This window comes from Delphinapterus leucas, chromosome 7, assembly GCF_059928025.1.
Source record: "Delphinapterus leucas isolate spDelLeu-1000000601 "Yukka" chromosome 7, BTC_Dleu_Yukka2, whole genome shotgun sequence".
Lineage (NCBI taxonomy): Eukaryota > Metazoa > Chordata > Mammalia > Artiodactyla > Monodontidae > Delphinapterus > Delphinapterus leucas.
The window spans coordinates 15,461,800-15,484,963 of NC_143135.1; the positions used below are offsets into that span (position 1 = coordinate 15,461,800).

Here is a 23,164-nt window from a genome sequence, read left to right on the forward strand (position 1 = left end):
TAGATAATACCATTATGTGTATATTTAAATGTTTCACCTACTTTTTAGCCTTGTTGAGTGCCATTGCGGGGGGGCTGCCCTGTCGTTCTGTGTCTGCAGTACCTCTGTGACAGTGTGGGAACCTGCCCACCTAACTGTGGCTGTCTCAGGGCAGGAGAACAGGCTGGGCACCCAGAAGTCCTTTCCCTGAATAAAACCCTGCAGCTCCGCACTGTGATATCACATGTGCCTGTCTTACAATAGCCAAGTGCAGCAAATGCAGGATAATAGAGTTTTGCAGCCCAAAAGGGGATGCAACTTGCCCAAGGTCACATGGCAAGTAAAGGATGAGCTGGGATCAGAACCCAGGTCTCCAAATTCCCAGACTCAAGCCATTCACCAAAGACTGCCCCCAAAGACTTAAATCCTGCTTCCTATTAATAATAGCAATGCTATCCAAAACATCTGGTCCATATAAAGCACTCACTATGTGCCAGGCACGTCTCACAAACGCTTCACGTACATTGATTCGTATCATTTTCAAACAACCCTATGAAGTAAGTGTTATAACCAACTCCATGTTAGATGCTGAAACTGATGTACAGAGGGGTTAAGACACTTGCCTAAGGTCTCACCCAGCAGGTAAAGAGCAGAGGCAGAAATGAGCATCCCTGGGCAGTTTGATTCCAGAGTCCACGACATCGCCTATGGTTCGTCCTCCACTCTCCTGGGCCAGGGCCAGCTGGACCCCAGGCAGGCTTCTGGAGCATTTCTGCCTGAGGAGTAAGCAAACTGTCCTAGGAGGTCACTCCCCTGGAGCAGCTCACTCTGCAACGTCACAGCAGAGCCAGGAGCCGAACCCAGGCTTCCTAATGCCCAGCTTCTGGCACTTCGTCCACTTTCCTGCATGGGTCCTATGAGCCTAGATCCAGAATCTTCAGGAACTCCCACCCCAGATCACCTCTTGACACAGAAGGGAAAGTCAGGGGTGGGGCCCAAAGAAAGGCAGAAGCTCCCACTTCCAGGAAAGAAGCCAGAGGAGAGAGTGGCGGGGCCCCCCAGAGCTGCCCACCTGGTGGTCTCCAGGGATAATGTCAGGGGTGGGCCTCCTGGAGGGCATCCTCCCATCCCCCAGCCCCGTGCCCACGCCTTACGGGGCAGGAACACCTTCCACAAATAACTGCCGACCTGAACGTGCCTTTTCTGGCTGAGTCGGGCTTCACTAAGGGCCAGAGTGGCTCCCACAGGCTGGGGCTGGAGGAAGTTGGGCTCTTCCCCTCTCAGGAGGGGAAAGGCTGGGCCTCATGAGGGAAGCCGGAGCCCGGGCTGAAGAAATCCCAGGCCAGCCACACCATTCCCACCTCCCTGGACCCCGGTTGCAGGCGCGGGACGGGCAGGCCTGAAGGGCAAGGCAGGGGCATCCAGACCCTGCTTCCCAGCTCCGCCTTTGCCAAAAGGAGCCACCGAGGATCTGGCTCTGAACTGGGTCCTACTGGGCCACCCTGAGGAGAATCACTTATTCATTCAACCAACATTTCCTAAGTGCCCACTGTGGGCCAGGCCTTGTACCAGGAGTCGGGACACAGAGATGGATGGGGCAGTCCCTGGCTGGGAGGGTTCACAGAGATACTCCATATGCCACCAAACAGCAGCAAAGAGGCAAGTACTCAGTGTAGGCAAGCGCAGAGGAAAGAGGGGAAGGGAAAGGAGGGGTTTTGGAGAAAGTCTGCCACTGACGTTCAGACCTACTTCCCCTCAGGAAGCTCAGAGTCACGGTGGGGAGACCCAGCCACCCCCAGGAAGAGCACCACGCAGGTGGAAATGACTGGTGTCTTGGAGCACGTACACACACGCTGGAGAGGCACAGAGGGCCCATACGGAAGGCTGGCGCTCTGGAGAATGTCTCTGGGAGCCTGAGAAGCAGCCTAGTATAAGCCTTGAAGACTGGCCAGGTGCAGAAAATAAGGGCAGCAGCAGCTCTCATTCATGGAGGATACACCATGTGTAGGTAGAAAATTGCTAAGCGTTTCACATGCACTTTTTTTTTTTTTTGCGGTACGCAGGCCTCTCACTGTTGTGGCCTCTCCCGTTGCGGAGCACAGGCTCCGGACATGCAGGCTCAGCGGCCATGGCTCATGGGCCCAGCCGCTCCGCGGCATCTGGGATCCTCCCGGACCGGGGCACGAACCCGTGTCCCCTGCATCGGCAGGCGGACTCTCAACCACTGCGCCACCAGGGAAGCCCCAACACATGCACTTCTTTGTTTTATCCTCACGTCACCCTATGAAGTAGTTACCATTATTATCCCCAATTTAGAGATTCAGAAACTGAGGCTCAGAAAGGGTCAAATAGCTAGGAATGGTCAGGGCCAAGATTTTGCTCCAAGTCCCCAACTCTTCACCACCATGCTGTACCATCTCCCTAAGCTGTGGACAGACAGAAGGTAGACAAGGGTGCTTCAGGTGGGGGGCAGGCAAGGTTAGGAGGTGGAATTGTCCAGTTCCACTCTGTATTGAGACCCTGTGTTGTGTGTGTGTGTGTGTGTGTGTGTGTGTGTGTGGTGTGTGTGTGTGTGCACTCACATGTGCCCTACTTTACAAACGACAGAGTCCAGGTTACAGAATCCCCTGAGAGCCACGTAAAGAATAGGCCATTAGCAGAGGAGGGAAGGAAAGCCCAGAGAGGAGAAGGAACTCATGAAAGGTCACACAGCCTGTAAACGGAAGAGCTGGCACTAACCCTAAGAACCAGAAGACAGGCCTCTTCCCTCACCTCAGCTGCGTCTCCGTGTGAGTACAGAGTGAATCAGCTGCTGACAGGAAAACCACGGTGTAGGGGGAGCCCCAGGGCTGAGTCAGGAGCCAGACAGCCCCCAGACACCAGCGGGGCCGTCACAGAGGCCCTGGGCCTGTGGCTGGCCTCCTCACAGGCAGCATCAGGGGCCGAAGGGAAGAGGGAAGCAAGTGTAGCATGAAGCTTGGCCAATGTTTACCTCCAGGCTTCCCTCCTGGCCCCTCAGATCCAGGCTTAGAGGAGGGGAAGCCGGTGGGCAGGGCAGTTCCTGCTGAGATTAAACCGGACCCCCAACCCTGGCCCCGGCCTGTCGCACACAGGGGCCCAGGCTCTTCCCTCCCGCCCGCCTCTCACACAGCCAGCTCCTGACTGTTTGATTCTTCCGTGCAATCATAACCGCCCCCTGAGTTTCCCGTGGGGTGGAGGAAGTGGGTTTAAAGATTTGGAGCGGGGGGTCAAAGCTGAGCCAAAACCAGGGGGTGTCAGCTGGCCCCAGATGTTCCAAATCGAAAGGAATGCTCGGGGCTTGGGGCTGCTCTGCCCTGGGCCAGGAGGGGCTGTCTGGTCCTCAGGGTGAACAGGGGCTGCATCCCCAGGGTTGGAGGGTAAGAGAAGGGGGTGAGGCGCTTCCAGGAAGTGGTTCAAAAGTCTGAGGCCATAGAGAGAGGGGACTGCCCCACATTGCAGGAACTTCAGAGGAGCCCTGGAGGAACCCCAAATCCACCCCCCTGCCGCATGTGGGAACTTTGTGCCCCCGCTGGCTAACCTCTCACCCTGGCCTTCCCTGGGCTGGGACTGAGAGGGAAGAGCTGCAGGCACTTCTTTCCAGCTGCCCTGCTCTCCCGCCCCCCCAGGCCCTGCTGACTGGCTCAAGTTCCCTCCACTCGGCCCAGAGGCCTCCCCTTCATGGGCAAACACACAGCCTTCTTGGGCGGCTCCCTCTCTATCACTCTGTAGCACTTGTCACCCTCCCCAGTGCCTTTACCCACCCAATCCAGCCACCTTCCTGAGCACCTGCTATGCACCAGGGTCTAGGCTCCATGGGGGATCGAAAGAAACAAAGGGCACCCACTGGGACACTTGCTCCCCCTCCCCTCCAACAGCGCCTTTCCTATCCCCCAGCTGCAGACATCCCCAAAGTCCCCCAGGCCCCTGCTTCCCCATCATCACAGCCATCGGTTCGTTATCCCTTGACCACTGGGTCCTGCACCCCAGCACATCTGGCAAGACTATCTTTCCAAAAGTGCCACCCTGACTATGTCATTCCCCTGCTCGGAAACCTTCAGCGGCCCTCACTTTCTACAAATCAAATCCAAACATCTCACCGTGGCATTCAAGGTCCTCTACAAGTTGATCCAACCGACCATTCCCCCTTCGCATCCCTGCACAGTCCCAGCTCTTCAGCCAGACTGATCAATCTAGCAGTTTCCTAAAAATCCCCTGAACCCTCTGGTTCCCTTTCCCATCGGATCTGAACCCTGGTCTTGGTGGTTGTAAAAGTACCGAAGCTGTGCTCATAGTGTCTGCTATATAGTATGTGGGCTACTTTCAAACAAGGTTGAAAAAAAAAAAATCCCCTGAACACACTGACCTCCTTGCCTTCCCCTCGGCATCCTCCTCTTCCCAAAACACTATATTTGCTGTGGCTACTGAAACCTTTGCAATCTTTAGGGCCCACCCAAAACTCCACTTCCTCCATGAAGCTTTCCTAAAGATCCCTCTGACCCTTCATCTATCTCCTATCAGAGTCCCCTTGTCTAAGTTCCTCACCAGATGGTAAGCAACTAAGGATGGGGTCAGTGTGTCATCGTCCGTCATTCATCACGTGGGGTGGAGGGGTGCTAGGAGGACTTTCCAGTAGATGTTTACTAAGCACTGTTGGAAATGAACATCTCCTCCCTGCCCCCCTCACAGGCAACACCTACTGACCCCTCTCCCTCCCCACCAGACCAAACTCTAACCTTAAGCCACTCAAATGCTTGGAGAGGGGAGTCTGGGGCCCCAAGTTGATCCAAGCCCAACCAGGACTTGGGATCCCAGGCAGAAAGTCCTGTTCAAGTCTCACCACCTCCCTTTCTCCCGTGTCTCACCTGCCCTGAGCACCACCCTCCCATACATACACACGCTGTTTCCTCCACATAGCACAGCCCTCAGTCAAACTCTGTCCCACAGTGTTTTCCAGCTGGTTCCACAGTGTAGGGCTCATCTCCCCAGGAGATGCAGGGAGCCAGCCACCTTCAGTGCCCAACCCTGATCAAACAGATAAAAGGTGCCCACACTGGCCCTCACCTCCACCCTGAGCCAAGCATGCAATGGAAGAGCTGGATTCTGGCCACCAGAGCAGTACAAACCCATGAGACCTCATCTGGCCTTGAGCTCTGGGTGTGAGTTATCCTCTCCAGCAGAGGCATGGTGGGGATGGGGACTTCACTGTCAGCAACTCAAAATGAGGGCAGAACCCAGAGGCTAGTTCACCTCTGTATCACCTAGCTCCATCTAATATATAGTAGGTGCTAAGTAAACATTTGGGGGTTTATTTAACGGGTCACCTAACAACTGCAAGCAATATTACTGAAAACTCAGCTACTCTTTGGTCCAGATGACACATTCCCCAACCCCAAAATGGACAAAGTGATGCTGGTGGCAGGTGGCAAGTTTTGGCTCTCACAAGGTCAAGAGGAGCTGCAGCCAGCCCTCCAAAAACAGTCTCATTCCCAGGCAGGAAGCCAGTCTATCACCTGCCCATCCACATCAGAGCAGCTGTCATACAATGAGGCCTCACTGGGTGCCTGGCGCCTTGCTAAGCACTATATACACATTATCCTATTAAGTCCTCACTGCTACCGTTGAGTACCATCTCCACCCCCATTTAACAGACGAGGAAGCTGAAGCTTGAAGGGGGAGTGGAATCCAAATTTGGTCCCAAGTCCTTGACCACTGAACTAGGCTGCCCAACTACTATGGCCCTGGCACAGAGCACCTACCGCCACCAGGGACAGAAACCTCCAGCCCAAGGAAGGGACCCTGGGCATGCAGCAAGAACCCCGGCTCTGGGCTTGACTCTGGGCCCAATGTTTGCGGCCCTTGTCTTCCCCACTCACCCGGATAAGAACTTGTCCCCTAGTTTCCGCCAGGGGCCTCCCAAGCCAGCTCACTTGGAAAAGCCCTGGGAGGGGGACAAATGCCCTGCTGAGTTTCCCACCCCAAGTCTTACTAGGCTCTCAGAGCTGGGGGGAAGGGGAGGCTGAAACCTCCCTGACTTGGACACCCACCCCACACCCACCCCCCCGGCTCTGCCCCCGGTTCCCAGGCCTGTGGGTTCAAGTCCCACGCGAGGAACTAGTGTGACCTTTAAAGCAATTCGCTTCACGCTCGCAGAGTTCACTTTGCTCAGTGTCACTCTGCAGGGAGACAAACTGTAGTCTGGGCGACGCAATCCGAATACCTGTTGAGTCCGCTCTCACCTGCCAGCCTCACCTTCCGGGGTTTCAGTGAGAAAGGGCAGTAAGAACACGGAGTCCACCTAGTCCAACCTCCTCCTTTTACTGGAACCCGAGAGGTCCAGGGTAAGGTGGGGGGACGCGCCCGGGGTCACACAGCTGGAGCACGGAGGAGCCGGAGAACTGGGGGTCAGGACTTGGGAACTTAATTAAGCTCCTTCTCACCCACCAGCTGCCTTCTTGGCCCGACCTGTCACTTGTTGCGAGAAAACTGCCCGAGCGGCCTCTGGAAGTGGAGACGAAAACTAACTTTGCTCGTGGTTGCCGGCAGGCCTCCCCCCACCCCCTTCTCACCTGCTGGCTCTGTTTTTTGCTCCGCGCTGCAAGCCTGGCGTCACCCGCTCGCGTCCCAGTCAGCGTCCGACTGCGCAGCCCTGGGTTCAGTAGCTCGATCGTCGCCCTCCCGGCAGTCGTCTGGGAACGCAGAGGCTTCGGCCAGGCCCCGCCCTCCGGAGGCCACGCCCCAGACACACCCCCTCGGCCTCCTGACTTGGGCCCGCCAGCCCCGCCCCCAGACCCTGCAGGAATGTTGACTGGCTTCCAGCCGGATCGGGCTCTGTCCGCTACGGCCTCCCTGCTCTAACCGGCCAGCCCCGGCCCGGGTCCTGCGGGGGATGGAGCTACGCCCCTAGCCCCGCCCCGCTACGGCCCAACTTCACCCTGTGGATGGGGCCCTCCCTGGGCCTGCCTCCTCGGCCGGGTCTTCTGCGCCCCTCCAGGCCCCGGGCCCTGCCCGGATAAAGCCTTGTCTGGGTGGGCATGAGCCTCAGCCCTGCCGGGTGGGAAACCTCACTCCCAGCGCTTCCTAACGGTCCCGCCCCTCCTCGGCCTTCCTCAGCCTTCCCACGCTCCTCCCAGGCCGCTGGCCACTTCCCTAGGCCCTCCCACCACCCCCGCCTCCGACTCCCTCTCCTCCGGGCTTATCCCCGCCCCCGGCCCTCCTAGCAGGAGGCCTCTCCCCAGGAACGCCCCTTCCTCGCTTCACCGCCTCCCTAATCTTGCCCTGCCCTACACTGACAACCCTACCCGAGGCAGGCAGGCCTCCGGATCCCCACGCTGGCATTCCGGGGCGGGTGTATCCGGGTGCAACCGGGGAACGGCGTGGGAGCGGTTTGCGTTCCAAGTCCGGGCCTCTACCAGGAGGTGGCTTGGGCCCAGGCACTTTTTGAAAATACTAACAGCTACCACTGATTGGACTTGTGCCAGGGGCCAGGCTGTGCGCCAAGCTGTGGCTTAGAAACGTACTTTAAAAGTCCTGGCCGTTGAGTCTGCACAGCTCTGTGCAGATGTTGCACCCATGTTACCAACGAGCAACCTGAGGCTTAGAGAAGGGAAGTCACGGCCTCTGAGTCTCACAAGGCTGGTGAGCAGGACCCAGTCCCAGGCCGTGAATCACAAGGCTTGATGCTGCACCAGCTTGCCTGGACTGGCCCCTGGAGGAGTAGCCCGGACCAGCCGTCTGCCGAGGCAGTGCTAGCAGGCTGCCAGAGGTAAAGGAGAAGGCATGGGTTGATGAGCTGGGGGGCAGCAGGGGCTGCTGTTCCATCCCTGAGAAGCTGGCTTTCTCCCTTGAGAGGAAGTGGCTCAGAATTAAGATGGGCTGCAAAAGATCTCCGGATGGCTGTGGTACCCCCACCTGCATCCCAGCCCTCCACACACCCAGACCCCAGGGACCAACGTCAGGTCCCTGGGTTATGACCAGAACCATTGATCTGTGCAGCTGACAAAGCTCTTTCACTCCCATTATCTCACTGGCATTTCACAAGGACGTCATTGTGGGGAAGGTATGATTGTGCCAGTTTTGCATGGGTGGAGTAGGGCGGGGAGCTGGATCCCCGCCCAGCACGGTGGTTCCCGAAGCAGGTCCTTGGAACCGCAGCAGCAGCAGCATCTGGAAACTTGTTAGGAATGTGTGTTGGGGGCCCCATCCCAGATCTACTGAGTAAGAAACTCTGGGGGATGAGCCTAGCAGTTCGCTTTGTCAAGGCTTCAAGGTGATTCTGAATCACACTTCAGTTTGAGAACCACTGTTTAGCATAAAGGTGAAGAAGTCAGGGTGCTCTGAGAATCACACAGACCAAGTAGCCTCCTGGGAGCCTTGTGACCCAAGGAAGGTACTTAACCCCTCTAGACTGAGCCCTTAAAAGGGATATCATGGGGCTTCCCTGGTGGCGCAGTGGTTGAGAGTCCGCCTGCCGATGCAGGAGACACGGGTTCGTGCCCCGGTCCGGGAAGGTCCCACATGCCACGGAGCGGCTGGGCCCGTGAGCCATGGCCGCTGAGCCTGCACGTCTGGAGCCTGTGCTCCGCAACAGGAGAGGCCGCGGCGGTGAGAGGCCCGCGTACCACAAAAAAAAAAAAAAAAAAAAAAGGATATCATGATAATAAAAATAATAGCAATCTCGAGGGTGGCTGTTGAGGCTTAAATGTGGAAGTGCTCGTGAAGTGTTTCTCCACTCTTGGACGCTGTGCATGCTCAATAAATAAATGTTTTCTTTCCAGTAAAAAGTCCCTTTCATAGAATCTCCACACCAAGCCGGAGGAGTGGGGCTGGGGAGTTCTTTAAGCCCAGAAGTGTCCCATACTGTTGCCCTTCCCACAGAAGGACACCATCTTTCCTGCAAGGGGCCAAGAGCCTAAAAAGCTCTAGATGATGTCGATGCTACGGGTCCAGAGACCATACTTCGGGAACCACAGTGCTATTCTGTCTTGGCCTGGACTCCATCTCCCACCCTAGCCAATCCGTGCAAAATGGGCATGAAATACCTTCCTCTCCTACCTTGCTCCGGATACCCTCCCCTCAAGCTGGGGGTGTTAGTGATGGTGATTGGCAGGTGGCAAAACAGCTGGATTCCATCAGCAATGCCCCCCTTCCCCCAGGCAGGCATTAGATCACATGAGTCCCTTCTGCCACCCCTTCCTGTCTCTGTCACTCCAGATTAGAGATAGAGGCAGCTGGGGCAACATGGAGGGCAGTCTGCAGGCAGCTTCTGGAATCTCTGCCAGACTCTCCCACCATCCTTTGCAGCCTATAGAAGAGGGTCTCCTATAGGAGTTACAGCCTGGGGCACTGGTCCTGTACCACAGAGCTACTCTGACATGTTGATAGCGAAAACCGAGCCCCACATATATATCTAAACATTTAACAGACTGTAAAATAAAATATGTCTATTCTCCTGCCTTGAGAAATATTCTTTATAATGACCAAGGAAGCCATGTTGAAATTTAGAATCCTTGTACTCTTTGTAATTCTATGCAGGGATATGGTGGGTGTAGGGGTGAGTCAGCCCTGACACTAGCCTTCAGCACACCCGCCCTAATTCTCTTCCTAGCACCATCTGTGTCCTGTGTCACAAGTAGGCTAGGACTCAGGCCTGTGAACACCTCAGCTCACATGCCCAAACTCTGTCCACACACCTTGCCTATAGCTACCACTCAAGTCACCCCTCTAGGGGTGCACACGGGGCCATGTTGTACCCCCAGATGGATGGACCTGGAAAAGTCGCTTGTGTAAGCCCTAAAACTGGGCTTGGGCCATTTAGGCAGAGATTTCTAGGCTTTTAGATACCTGAAGCATGATGGAGGAGGAGGGTGGGGTGCAGGCTTTGGGTGGACACAGGTGGATTTCCTGTCCAGGTCTGTGGGTGGCACTGCCATTCAGCTTTGTCTTCCCAGCACCCAGAGTAATGCTGGGCACACATTGGGAGCTTAACGGACAGTCAATGAGTAGATGTGTGTCTCAGTTATTTACTGAAATGTCAAATTGGGTTGGTTTTTCAGCATTTCCTCTCTTCCAGCGGGAGTCAGGCTTCACCATGACTTACCTCGGTCATTTTTCTAGGCAGAGAGCACAGCCACCTCTAGTGAGAGATTACTTCCATCTTTTGAGAAATTCTCCAGTCCATTCCAGAGGTGAAACCAGGAGTTTTGGAGGCAGGAAAAGGGGCAAGAAGAACCACTCTAGGGAGTTCCCTGGTGGCCTAGTGGTTAGGGTTACAGGCTTTCACTGTTGTGGCCTGGGTTCAATCGCTGGTCGGGGAACTGACATCCCTCAAGCCACATGGCATGGCCAAAAAATATCAAATGGCCAACTTGGAGGTAGGGGAGATGGTGGTTATAAGACCTCAAAAGGGTATGGCCATGGAGTTCCCAGCCTCCCAAAGATTCTCCACCCCAAAGGTGGCAAAGCAGGAGATCTGAAGGTCCTTGTGGACAAGAACATGGGTGTCAGGGTCTCATTGGTGCCTGGGCCTAGGAAAAGCCCCAAGGTTCTTGTACAGCTCTGGGAGGAAAGAGGAGGAGAGGGATGGGGGAGAGTGGTGCATCTGTTTCCTATCGTTATGTAACAAACCACCCAGTCATTTATTTAGCCCATAGATCTGTCATTTGGGGTACGTTCAGCGGGGAAGGCCTATCTCTGCTCTAGACAATACCAGCTGATTCAGCTGGAGGTTGAGGATCCATTTTCTTTTTTTTTTTTTTATTTTGCGATACGCGGGCCTCTCACTGTTGTGGCCCCTCCCGTTGCAGAGCACAGGCTCCGGACACGCAGGCTCAGCGGCCATGGCTCACGGGCCCAGCCGCTCTGCGGCATGTGGGATCTTCCCGGACTGGGGCATGAACCCCCATCCCCTGCATCGGCAGGCGGACTCTCAACCACTGCGCCACCAGGGAAGCCCGAGGATCCATTTTCAAGATGGTGCACTCACTCAGCTGGCTAGCAAGTTGGTGCTGGCTGTCAGCTGGGAGCTCAGCTAGAGCTGGCGCCCAAGGCCTCAGTTCCTCTCGATGAGGCCTCTCGGCAGGCTGCTGGGGCCTCTTCACAGCAAGATGGCTGGGTTTCAAGAGCTAACAGAGAACAAGATAGAAGCATATGGCGTTTTATGGCGTTTTATGACCTAGCCTCAGAAATCATGTAGTATCACTTCCTTTGTATTCTATGAGCGGAGGCAATTACAAAAACCCACCTGGTTCAAGGGGAGGGGACATAGTCTCCTTCTCTCTCGAGGGGTGGGAAAGTTCTAGAAGCGCTTGCAGGGCAGAAGATATAGTTGCAGATATTCTAGTTGGTGGGAAACTCAATCTGGAAAACACAGTCTGTCCCAAGTGGGACCTCAGAATGACTGGAGTAGATATTCCTCTGGTGGGAACTGAGAGTCTGAATTCAGCTGATTTAAAGCAAAAGGTGCCCAATCTTTTCTTACACAACCATTTGTGCACAAATGAATCAGAAGTCTGGCAGCAGGCACTTAGTCCTGAGTGTTTAGGTTACTTAGGATCATCCTTCTTCAGAGAGTACTCAGAACAGATTTAGCACCTCCCTCCCTTCGACCTGCATGGTTTCCTTAAAATTATAAACTTAAATAGCACCCCTGGATCCTCATAACAACGACCCTAGGAGGTACATACTATTACGATGCCCATTTCCAAGATGTGGGAATGGAGGCATTGAGAAGGTAAGTAACCAGCTCAAGGTCATACAACTAGTAAGTGACAGAGGAAAGAGAAGTGATAGTTTATAGCCAACTTAGTTTTCGGTTGCAGAAATTGACCATAACAGGAAAAGCCCAAGTTGCATAGGACCTAGGTACCCAGATTCTGACCACCAACACTAAGCCATGTGGTCTACTCCTAAAGGCACACACTGCATCAAAGAGCACCCCCCAGGGCCTTGAAAGGACCCTGCTTCCTGCCTGAGAAGCAGAAAGAATGCTGGTCCCGGGCGCTTGACATAAATCTGCTCCATACTCTGTCCTCTCGCCGGGTCTTGGGCCAGGAAATGGTTAATAGCAATTTATCAAGCCTGAGTCTATTGCTAAGCACAGTAACTCCTGCATTTGAATGGGTTCAACAGGGCCAGGGCCTTTCTTCTCCAAAGAGCTGGATGAGGATCTAAACTCTGAGCCCCTTATAGCTGGGCTGTAGCTGGGACAGGATCCAAGTTCCCACCAAAGAGGCTGAGCCGTTGATTTTTTTCCATCTCAGCCGTTTAACAAAGATCATTTAGACCCCTGCTCAAATCCCACCCTGCCCCCTGCTACATCTGAAGTTCCAGGGGTTAATCTCACGCAGCCCTGGCCTCAATGGGGCTTTCAGCACAGTGGGCAAGCTGACCCAGAAACCAGTGCAGTGGTGCCCCATGGTGTTACAATACCAAAAGCAACGGCAAAAATAATAACAGAGCCTCCATTTTTAAAGCAAACTCTTACCATGCTCCAGACAATTTAAAAATGACTTTGGGTATATTTAACTAATTTGATAACAAGCATTTGTGTAGTGTTTTACATACTATGAAGCTTTTTTTTTTTTTTTTAACAACTGTGGCACTTGGGTAACTTTGAAACTATTGAGTGATGTCTCTGCATCCACAATTCCCTGTTGTTTTCCCCTTTCAGGCATCAGGTCACCCCCACGGCAGGAGTTGGGTACCCCAAGCAGTCATGAGCCCCCATGCCAATGTATGTTAGTTTATTTATTTATAATCGAGATGTATGCACTAATTTGCTACCATTTGGCATATTCCGAGCCATACACAAAACAAAATTTGAAAAGACAAGATAAAAAGTTATTTAAAATATTCAAGATGTACAAAACTAAAAATCAACAAATATAAAGCAATCTTAATCATTTTCTCCTTGAACCCCAGTAGATCCTGTTAGAGACCATTTCTTGTGACCTCTGTGACCTCTGTGCCCACAGGGAAGAGTTGTTGGAGCAGAAAAGCAGAAAACAGAAAAGACTTCTCTGGACAACCCTGTTTTGGTGTCTCCAGATACCCCTAAGTCCCTGAGATGGATGGGGAGCTGCTACCAAAAGGGGACTAGAAATGGCAGCTCTCACTCCTGCCATTGGGTGGAGCTGCGCAAAACCGGCGTGAGATCCTTCCCTGAAACAGACACAAGGCTAAAAAGGACACTCCTTGGCCCAAGGAGCCAATGGTGTAGACAGCCTCCTCATTGTAAGGTTGAGAACGCCAAGGCTCAGAGAGTTGAGTTGAAAAAGTTTTGCATTTGTCACAGGTATTTCAACACTGGGGGATTTCATAACATTTAGACATACAGCTTCTGATAAAAAACAGAAAAACCCAAACACCCTGACGTGCATCCTGACAGGGCAAGAGCTGGTGGACCTGAGTGTGGTGTCCCCTTCATTTGTAACATACACACGCCAGCTGGCCACAGTCCCCACCACTCGCCATTGCCCACCCGACCTGCTTTCCTCATTTTTGTGACCTGCCTAGTCCCCATGGGCAACTGAGTTTGCAGTCCGGGGCTCAACAGATGCTGGCTGAATTGGCATTTGTACTGAAAGCTCTCTGAGTGTCAGCGCTGCCACAGAGACCTCTGTAGGAAAACACCACAGTCTTTCCTTCCCTTCTCTCCATGACCCTCCCTAAGAAAACTACGGTGTTGGCACAGTCCTCCTCTCTGAGAGATGGTTTATGTTCAAGTTCCTGCCCTGATAACTTTCTAGCCATGTGACCTTAAGCTTGCATCTTCACCTGTCTGGGTCCGTTTCCTCACCTGTAAGTTGCAGGCAATGCACATACAACATTTGCTACATTAGGGTTATAAGACAGACTGGTTAGTTGTCTCCAAGTCATTTCTTTCCCTAACAGAAATGTAGAGATTAAAACATACGCACACCAAAAAAAAAAAAAAAAAAAAAAAAAAAATTCCACACGCTTCCCTCCAAAATGAGCATTTAGCGCCCTCTGGTGTCCATACCACCCAGTGCAGCCAATCAAGAGAAACCTGGAGTGAGACCAGGAGAAGAAAGCCTGGAGGGACGGGAGGGACAGGGGAGGGTCCCCACCTCCCACTCTGGGCCTCAGGTCAATTCAGGCTCCCAGGAGCAGAGTGTAGGCCCCGCTTGAGAGCCAGGCGAGGGCAGACATGGAACTAGGTCTCCTTAACAGGTTCCAACTGCAGATTCCCCACCCAGCCCAGACAGGGAACTTGGTGTGGGATTTACCAGCCAATGCTAGTTGGCCTGCAGTCCCCCTGGGTATCTGGAGGCCTCGAAGACCGATGACTCTTGTTCAATAATGGTAATGAAATAATATTAATTCTGGTAAGCATTGTAAGCATACGAAATACAGTCTAGTTGTTCATGCAGAAAAATTTACTACAAGGTACTTGCAAAGCCCCCTGAATTGTTGAGTGGGGGACTGGGGTTGGCTGGAGAGTCAGGCTCGAGCTCAGTTTCCAGAAATAAGACCTCAGACTACGCTGAAGCACCAGCCTAATAAGACAACTATCACTGTCACATCCTCCATCCGATGCCCCTCTACCCCAGGAAGTCAACTTTGCAGACCCCTGGGATCCTACCACCAGGAGGTAACGTCCATCACGACAGCAAAACACGGAAGCTCCTCACAAAGCCTACTGCCTCTGAATCCAAGCCTTGCAGCCAAGTGTCAGACCTCAGGCACTGAGGCCACTGGCCTGCAGGCTGGCTGCCAGCGAGGCTGGGAGTTAGAGTTCTGACTCCTGCTCTGGGAGGTTGAACTTGTAATGTGGGAATTTCCTCAAACATAGAGACTATTCCAAAGACGCAGGGCAGCTATGACTATGACAGATGTCCACCGCAACTCCTGCTGATGGAGGGTGTACCACATGACAAGCACTGGGCATTATCTCATCTAATCCTCATACTGACCCTCAGAGGCAGAAAAATTACCATCCCCATTTTGTGGAGAAGGCAACTAAGGCTTGGTGAGTTTAAACAATTTGAATAAGATCTCGTGGCTGGTGAGTGGCAAAGCCAGGAGCAAGTCAGGACTGCCTGACTCTAGACCCTAAAAGATATGCTATATTGTTTTCCTAAAGTGTCTCTTTTTTCCTAAAGTGACTCATGTCCCATTTACTGAGAACGAGCCAGGGAGTCTAGAATGAGGACCTAGAAGGGAATTCAGAGGTCGCTTAACCTAACTACTTCTCTAGTGCTACTCCTTAGCCCTGTATCAGTCAGCTTTTGTGAGGTTATGCTGCAGTAACAAAGAGCCCTGAAAATCTTGTCAACTTAATAACAACCAAGTTTTAGTTCTCATTGATGTTAAGTGATTGCTGAAGATTGCCATGTGTCAGGTGAGGCTCTGCTCCTTGTGTCTTTGCCACTCCTACATTCAGGAGGAAAATTTGGCCCCTCTTTGGGATATGCTGCTCTCATGGGAGAAGGAAAAAGAGCAATGGCCAAGCCACATGATGGCTCTCAAAGCATCTGCTCGGACGTGGCATCTGTCCCTTCTGCCCACATTCCGTCGGTTAAAGCTCCACGTCAGTGGGCAGAGACCTATCCTCCCTCAGGGAGGGGCCTCTAGTCGTGTGACAATGTGCGGGGCTGTCTAATCCTCTTCTAGGGATGGGGAGTGGTTAATTGGGAACCAAAGTGCACTCTACCACCAGCTCTTCTAGCACCCCTAGCTGCATTCTAGGTAGCCGAGTTACCATATGAACTAGTTGCAAAGCAACCGAATGCAAAAAATCGTGCTTAACACTAACTCACATTTAATGATCCTTCATTCCTTCATCCCATAAATGTTTGTTGAGTGTCTAGTGTGTGCTGGGCAATATTCTAGCACTGAGAGGACAGCAACAAACAGAACAGTCAAGGCCCTGCCTCTTGGAGCTTCTTACCTCCCAGTGAAGGACAGAAAATTATATATAATATGGCAGGTGGCAACAAGTGGATTGGAGATATTGAAGCAGGGCAGAGGGTAGGGAGTTTCTGGAAGAGGGAAGTTGTTTCATATAACAGATCAAAGAAGCCCATCTGAGGAGGTAACATGTGAGCGGAGACCTGAATGAAGTGAGGGAGTGAGACTACCTAGAGGAAGAGCATCCCAGGCAGAGCAGGTACACGTGCAAAGGCCCTGAGGTTGAAGCTATACTGGAATAGGGTGTGTGAGGGGCAAGTAATAGGAAGTGAGGCCGGAGAGGTGTCAGGGCCAGATGATGGGGGGCCTTGCCAGCTTGGGCTTTTACTCAGAGGGAAGCATTTGAGCTGGGAAATGGCATCATCTGGCTCATGTTTTAATAGGATCCCTTAGGCTGCTGGGTTGTAAACAGACCTTAGGGAGGCAAGGCTAGAAGAGGGGAGACCAAGGAGGAGGCTACTGCAATAGTCCAGGCAGGAGATGTTGACCTGGACCAAGGGGGCCCAGCAAGCATTCAGAAGTACATTTATCGATTTACTTATATCCCCAGGAGCAACCGGCAATCAGAGAGCAGACATTATCAACAAACGCAAAAATGATGGAGGTCATGATATAAAGGAAAAGAGAAATTACATCTATAAAAAGCCCAGTCGAGAAAAGCTCTAACAAGTGAGCACAAAATCGAGCCACTGCAGTGCTGTAAATATGAAAATAATCTGGTTCAGTGCTCTTCAAGCTTTGCGGTGATGTATATCTTCATATCTTTGTGGACGTGCGTGGAGTCCACCAGGGTGGTTCCAGGGGCGGGGCTTCGGGCTCCACTACCCCGTTCCTCAGGCAGCTCTGCGCTCAACTGTTTTGTATATATCGCAATAAGACTTCTTCTGAAGAAAGGGTGACACACACACACACACACACACACACTCTCAAAAGGACCTGAAAAAAATATTTACCCCAAATTCACTCTCTGAGTAAAGAACGAAACCCTGGTCTAATGATTCTGCGGGAACACGGCGTAAAGACATTTACACCGCGGGGGGATCCGGTACAAAGACTGTGTGAGCGGCGGCAGCATCTCAGCGGTTCTTCCCGGAGATCCACGTCCAGTGTCTACACTGTGTAACGGGCCATGAGCCGACACTGTCGTCTTCCCCACGTTATGAAGTGTAAATGTTTCCTATGAAAGGGAAAAAGCCTGAGAAGAAAGAAGGTGAGTCCGGAGACCTGGAATATCTAATCTACTTACTAGAAAAGCTTGGCAACGGAGGAAATGAGGGTATGAGACGGTGCATTTGCACATACGTGTGCCTCCAGCAGTAGCATTTTTTTTTTTCATGTGTAAGAAAGTAAAGATAATTATAAAGACGTTATTGGTTCTGGAATGCATTACCGCATTTCCTGAAGCGTGATGGGGTGCTTTTGAAAAACCTAGAGACATGGTTGCGTGGCGGCCTGCAACCTTCATCCACCAAGGAGCCCGAGCTTCGTATCCACACAGCGTGCACCCTGAGGACAAACAGACTTGCTCGTGAGTCCAACAGAGGTTGAGTATTTAGGCAGTTGGTGTTTTAGCTGTTTCATTTTATGCAGAAATCCTTAGTCGATTATTATATATGTTTATGTGATATTTGGGGAATCAGTTGGGTATTTTGAATGGGTTAAGAGTGCATTATTTGCATTCTTATTTTTTGCACTGAGAAAAAGAAGAATGTAGTCCCTCATGCAAAATTTACAATCTGATACTTCAGGCATGGATGAGATTTTTATACTGAGGCACACTTCTATATGTAAAATTAAAGACCTGGTCATAAGGATATCTAATATTAATGAGTCTTCCCCATGTCCTGGGGCTGTGCTTAAGCCTTTAACATGCTGTAAATTATTTGACACTTAAAACAGGCCTATCAGTAAGATATGTTTATTATGATCAATGCTAGTTTACAAATGAGGAAAGAGAAGAGAGAAACAGAGGAACCATCCCAAGGTCACACTTCCTGGCTTGGGTAGACAAACATTTGATTTTAACATTGTCCTTGTAGTAGGCACATTTTCATATACACTTACGTTCTAAGTTTCATCATAAATAAAAGAAGATATTAATAGAAGTAAAGGGACTAATCCCCAACTCACTCTATGAAGCCAGCATTACCTTAACACCAAAAACAAAGACGTTACAAGAAAGGAAGACTACAGACCAACATCTCTCACGAGCATAGATGCAAAAATTATCAACGAAATATTAGCAAATCAAAGCCAACAATGCATTCTGGTTTCCCACTCTATCCTCAGCGTCTAGAACAATGGCTGACACATAGCAGTGATTCTATAAATACTTTTGAACGAATTGATTGGCTCCTGAGGCAAACTAGAAACATATCCCACCCCCAACCTCCAAGTAAATTAAAAACTAGGGCTTCCCTGGTGGCGCAGTGGTTGAGAGTCCACCTGCCGATGCAGGGGATGCGGGTTCGTTCCCCGGTCCGGGAGGATCCCGCATGCCACGGAGTGGCTGGGCCCGTGCGCCATGGCCGCTGGGCCTGCGTGTCCGGAGCCTGTGCTCTGCAACGGGAGAGGCCACAACAGTGAGAGGCCCACGTACCGCAAAAAACAAACAAACAAACAAACAAAAAACTAGGCTTGTGGCCATACGTTCTCCATGGTGAAGACCAATCACTTTTTCACCTGTCCCCTCCTGCCCTCTGCTTCCGTGGCTGCTGGCCCAGTTCAGCCCCTTAACTCTGATCACAGTCTCCAGTCCTGAGCCCCTTGGTCCTGTCAACTGAAGAAAAATGCACAACCTAAAAGTTGCAAGTTAGGTTGTATTCGGAGACCTTACTGAGGACTATAGCCTGGGAAAGAGCCTCTCGACTAGCTCTGAGGAACTGTTCCCAAAAGGTAAGGGAGAAGCCAGGATATATAGGAGTTTTTGCTGAAAAAAAAAAAAATGTAGTCAAATACTAAAAGATTACTGCTAATCATAAAAAAACAGACATCTAAAGTTAATGATTTTAGTGCTTTTCTATGTATGGGAAGATGCAAGAGTCTGAGTTCAATGAAATTATTCCTTAGATATGCATCTGAACCATCTAGGGCCAGTATCCTGTTTTTCTTCATCTTGAATTCCCCTCAGGGCACACCACTGGGGGAGGCTGCAGTGGCTGGTGGCTTGATGGCAGGCAACATTCGTTGTTTACCGGAATGGCAGGCAGTATTTTTTGTCCACAGCCCACCTTGGAGTAATCATTGCAACATGCAAATCTAATTGTTCCTCTTCTGTGCTTAAAATCTGTCAACATCTCCATGTCAGGTGTGCACTGATTTCCACACTGAGGTCAACAGCTGTTGATGACCCCTTGGGTGTCCAGAGGAGGTGAGGGATGGGCTGAACAAGCATGACTCCTCAGCCACCCCCCTTCCTTTCAGCCAGAGAAGCCTCACTTGTATAACCTGTACACAGAGGCAGTGTGACATTGAGATGAAGGGCAAGGCTTCTAGAGCCATCCTGCCTGAGTTCAAACCCTGACTCTGCATCTCACAAGCTGTGTGACCCTGGCCAGGTTACTCAGCTTCTCTGATCACTCGTTTGCAAATGGAGTTAATATTCTTACCATGTACCTGATATCACATGTTGCTGGTAATATACTTACTATCTGAAAATGGAGCTGATGGCAGCGCCTGCCTCCTAAGCTTGTTGAGAGGATTAAATGAGTTTGTCCAGGTAAAGCACTTAGGACAGTTCCTGGGCTGTAGTAAATGTCCAGTAGTGTTGGATATTACTGTAAAATTACACTTCCGTATAGGATTTAATTTGCCCTGATTAAGAGGAAAAAATATGTGAAAATTTGGTTTTCATGCTTTGCATTGCAATTATTATTATATAACAATATTATATGCTTGAAGTTTCTTGAGGAAAACTTCTCGCATGCTGGAGGTTTATTGAAGGAAAAGATCACATTTGGCTTTGTGTCCCTAACACCTTGGACTATGCCTGGCACAGCGCAGGCCTTCTATACAGGCACACTGAGGGTCTGAGGAAAGGAGAGAGTTAAAGTTCCCTGGCGTCTTCCCAGGCTACTCCCAAAGCATTTAGCAGCATGTCATACTCATGAACTGCCACAAAGAGTCGCCCTTGTCTCTGAAATGGGGTCTTCTGGGCCTTGCCACTGTGGTCCAGGTTCATGCAAGGGCAAGTGACACCCGAAGATGTTGCTAGCCCAGTGGATGGGCAGGAGGGGAGTTGTTCAGCACCCAAGGGAAGACACTGGGAGAGGCGTGAAAAGCCTCACCATAGCAAGCCTCATGCACTGTAGAGTCCCGAGGCCTGGGTTCTGGTCCCACCTGGGAACACCAGGACAGTCCCTTCACCCCTCTAAGCCTCAGTTTCCTCATCTGCCAAGTGGGGGCAATAGTGCTACGTCTGGACATAGGTATCCTATCCGGGCCCTACTGCATAGTCGATAAGGATTTGATTTGCTTCCTTGTTTCCTTGCTTGTTTTTAGGTTTCCCCTGCATTTGCCAGGGAAGCCGGGGGCATTTGCAGACCTTCCCACCTTATCCCACCTCTCTGAGTGGAATGAAGTGAAAAATTTACCAGCCTGGAGTTCTGAGGAGGAAGGGACAAATAACGAAGAATAAATGAGATTGGGTTGCCCAAAGATGTCAGAAGAGCCAATGGCCTGGGTACACCTCTGGGTGACTCTTCTGTGCCTTCATGAGCCCACCTGGGTAGACTAAAGATCTTTCTTGAGAGGTAACCATGCTAGTGTTAAGGGGATAAGGGAGGTGGCATGGATGCTCCTCTCTGTCCCTTCAGCCTTCTTTGCTGTGTGACTCAAGCCAGTCCCTTTCCCTCTCTGGGCCGTTCTATCTGTGAAATGGGATGGGCTTAGGTCAGGAGTTTGCAAGCTGATCTTTAGCAGTAGAAGCTGCTTCAAGCCACATCCCCTGTGGAAGAAGATAAAGCAACACCGTCAGGGTCTGGAGGGGCCAGGAGAGGAGCTGTGAGCCCTCTGACCCCTCCCCTGCAGTCACCCTGAGCATCCCCTAAGGTCCCCTCCAAGTGCAGCTTGATGACTCTGCAGGTCCTCCTCTCCCAGACACCTCGCTGTCCTCCCACAGCCAGGCCTCCCCCACCCCTGAGACTTCTCATCCCCCCTGAACTTTCCCCACAGTCTCAGGCCTAGGGAGTGGGAGGTTTGGAAGGGAGCCCCTGGAAGGGGGCCACCAGCTTCATCCACCACTTTTTGTAGATGGGGGAAGTGATCGAGAAGTGAGTAGGGACTAGTCCAAGGTCACCAGGGCCTGGGGACAGAGCTGGGGCTGGAAGCCAGGTCCCCGGACTCCCAGGTCTGAGCCGGATCCTCCCCACCAACCTGCACCCCACCTCTGCCCCTCACCCTAGAGCTTCTTCCAGGTCTGCTTGAGAGGGGCCGTATGTCTGTGGGTGCCAGGCCTGGTGTCGGGGCCACTGGGACGCCAGCCTGCCTCCGAAGGTCAACATCCTCGCCCTCCCCTCTCGGCGGCTAATCAAGTCCAGGCCGGGCCTGGCCCGCCGCAGCGCCCTGGACGCTCCTGACTCCCCAGAGCTGGGGTGAGCCCAGCTTCCAGGGCCTGCTGAGGTCACGGCCCAGCCCCACCCCCGCCCTCACTGCTCCTCCTGGCCCATCTCTCGCCACATTGTGCCATCTTGAGGACATTTTAGGAGTTACCCACGCTCTGCAGGTTATTTGCTTACCACACCCACGGGGCCTGGCCTCCGAAGGGGCACAAAGCCCTGTAAGACCGGGCCCCGCCCTCGAGTTGCTCCCCAGGACATCTGTCCACAAAGCACAGGCAGGTCCATTCAAAACTTCTATCCACCCTCCCAGCAAATGGATGCCTGATCGGACCCTGCATCCCATCTGCCCTGCCTTCAGCCCAGACACCAGACGTCTGACCCGGACAACTGCAGTTGCCACCCTGCTTCCTGTAGTGTGCCGTCCAGTCCGTTCTCAGCCAGCATCTGGAGCCATCTGTTGAAGAGGAAGATCCCATCCTGCTACAACCTGCCGAACTCCTTACCCAGACTCACCCAGCACGCCCTGGCCCTGCTCTCCTCACCCCCTTGTCAACTGGTTCTTCCCCACATAGCTCGCCATGTTCCAGCTGCACTGGCCTTCACTCTAGTGGGAGATTTGCACCTGCCCCAGGACCCTTGCACTGGCTCTTCCCACTGCCTGGAGTACCCTTCCTCCAGAGAGTCACATCATCCAGGTGCCAGCTCAAATGTCCCTTCTCAGAGAGTCATATTTACAGACACAAAGGTGGCCCTGCCACTCCCCAAAGCTCATGCCGCCATGTCTTTTCCTCACAGCTCTTACCGTCTAAAATCATTGCGCCCTGTCTCTTGCCTCTCACCGCCCCATCAGCGTGTACGCCCGTGATGCAGAACTGTGTCTGCCTCCTTTTCCTGGCTCTGGACTTTGATTTCTTTGACTTTTCCAGCCCTGGCAGCCCCACTGAGCAAGGGCCCGGTGCCCAGCCATAACTGCGGGTTCGGCTCACCCTCAGAAACCCCGCGCCTCATACCCTTGAGCCTCTCTTCTCACCCAGGAGCCTCTGCAGTCAGGGAAAGTAACATATGTCCTTCTGGGTTTGCGGCTAGGATTAGCCAAGGAAGGGCCTCCCTGGTCCAGGGCTATCCATGTTATCATCTGAGTGCTCGGCTTGGTGGCCTGGCCACATGTCTCTGGGACAGAGAGCATCTCCAGATGCCTTGCTTGGAATGAGGAAGTCTGGGAGCAGGCTGTCCAGGAACGTAGGAGATACAAAGTGCAGACATAAAAATACGAGTTGGAAGGGAAGCCTGCTGGGCATCTGTAGACCACCTCCTGAGCTTGGTGTCCAGCCTGGAAACATGAAGAATAATGGACCGTGTGAGCAGGAAAGAACCCAGATTGCCCTGAGGTGAGCTCCCTGGGCAGTTGGGATGTGTGCCCTGGTGGGCCATCCCTGGAGTTCCGGAGGATAACTTTAAAAGGCTACAAATACCCAACAGTACATAGCATTGAGTCGCAGAACCAGAGAGCTGTTTGTTCTCTTTACTTCTTTTCCTCCTTCTGAGGAAACCCATGAGGAGGTCTCAGTTTGCTGCTTCTCCATCTTTAACACCCCTTCGATATTCCCAACTTCCCCAGCTAACAGCAGCCTCCCTGCTACCTTTCTGACCCTTCCCCCAGCTCACTCGGCTACAAG

General features: G+C 52.2%; 1 protein-coding gene, 1 long non-coding RNA gene and 1 other non-coding gene across 7 annotated transcripts in view; 2 read left to right on the top strand and 1 right to left on the bottom strand.

Moving 5' to 3' along the window:
• Positions 1-6,985, bottom strand: part of CD82 (CD82 molecule) — a 52,141-nt gene extending 45,156 nt beyond the window's left edge. Inside the window, exon 1 of one of the 4 annotated variants that reach the window (XM_089914900.1) lies at positions 6,567-6,985. The gene's annotated coding sequence lies outside the window, so the exon portion shown is untranslated. The remainder of the gene's footprint in view (positions 1-6,566) is intronic. The other 3 variants (XM_089914899.1, XM_089914902.1, XM_022592191.3) reach the window with 3 other exon arrangements.
• LOC115804172 (small nucleolar RNA SNORA61) lies at positions 4,217-4,330 on the top strand. The gene has a single exon (XR_004025030.1). It is a non-coding gene; the product is annotated as a small nucleolar RNA SNORA61 (small nucleolar RNA).
• A 201-nt stretch (positions 6,986-7,186) lies between the features above and the next one.
• Positions 7,187-18,929, top strand: LOC149748697 (uncharacterized). Of its 2 annotated transcripts, none has more exons than XR_016393793.1 (2): positions 7,187-7,762; positions 8,775-18,929. It is a non-coding gene; the product is annotated as an uncharacterized LOC149748697 (long non-coding RNA). The 2 variants fall into 2 exon arrangements; XR_016393792.1 differs by having other exon boundaries at positions 16,481-18,929.
• The last annotated feature ends 4,235 nt before the right edge of the window (positions 18,930-23,164 follow it).